The 643-nt window shown below is 34.4% G+C and overlaps 1 long non-coding RNA gene across 1 annotated transcript; it reads left to right on the forward strand.

Moving 5' to 3' along the window:
* The first annotated feature begins 6 nt into the window (after positions 1-6).
* Positions 7-643, forward strand: LOC145719603 (uncharacterized). The gene is made up of 2 exons (XR_014142493.1): positions 7-97; positions 510-643. It is a non-coding gene; the product is annotated as an uncharacterized LOC145719603 (long non-coding RNA).

Raw genomic sequence — 643 nt, forward strand, 5'->3', positions numbered from 1 at the left:
TTTTTTCATTTTATTCCAATCTATAGATGCGAAAAATTCAGAACTAATTAGAAAAATCGCCCAACTATGGAGGGAACTTCCTGATTCAGAGAAAAAAGTAAGCATATTGGTTTTTCAGCATTGCTGACCAGTTATTCTGCAGTTAAAAACAATAGTCATGTCCTTTAAGGTACCAAAAAAAATTATATTTAATACCCGTTATCTATAAAGGAACTTCATACCTTCTGATTCACATAAACGATTAGAATATGAATGTATCGCAGTGGTGACGAAGAGTTGGCAGCAATCTGAAATTGAAGACTAATTGGTAGACTCTCACCTTGGTTAGCATGTATATGAAAAATATATGTTTTTAATCCATATACATGTGATTCCAGAGCACATTTTCCACTTGGTGGTTCAGTCTGTCTTTATCTGAAGTCATGCAGTTGTCTTTCCCTGGCAGGTGTGCTATGTTTAATTTGTCAGCAGTAGTTTATTGACTTCTTATTTGGGCTTTTTATTTATAGATATATGAAGATGCTTACAGGGCAGACTGGCAGGCATACAAAGAAGAGATAAGCAGAATTCACGAACAGTTAACTCCAAGTCAGATCATATCTTTGGAAAAAGAAATCCTGCAAAAACGTTTAAAAAAGAAAGC

The sequence above is a fragment of the Leptonychotes weddellii genome, unplaced genomic scaffold (genome assembly GCF_054177405.1).
Source record: "Leptonychotes weddellii isolate Sample4059 unplaced genomic scaffold, ASM5417740v2 HiC_scaffold_55710, whole genome shotgun sequence".
Classification (NCBI taxonomy): Eukaryota; Metazoa; Chordata; class Mammalia; order Carnivora; family Phocidae; genus Leptonychotes; species Leptonychotes weddellii.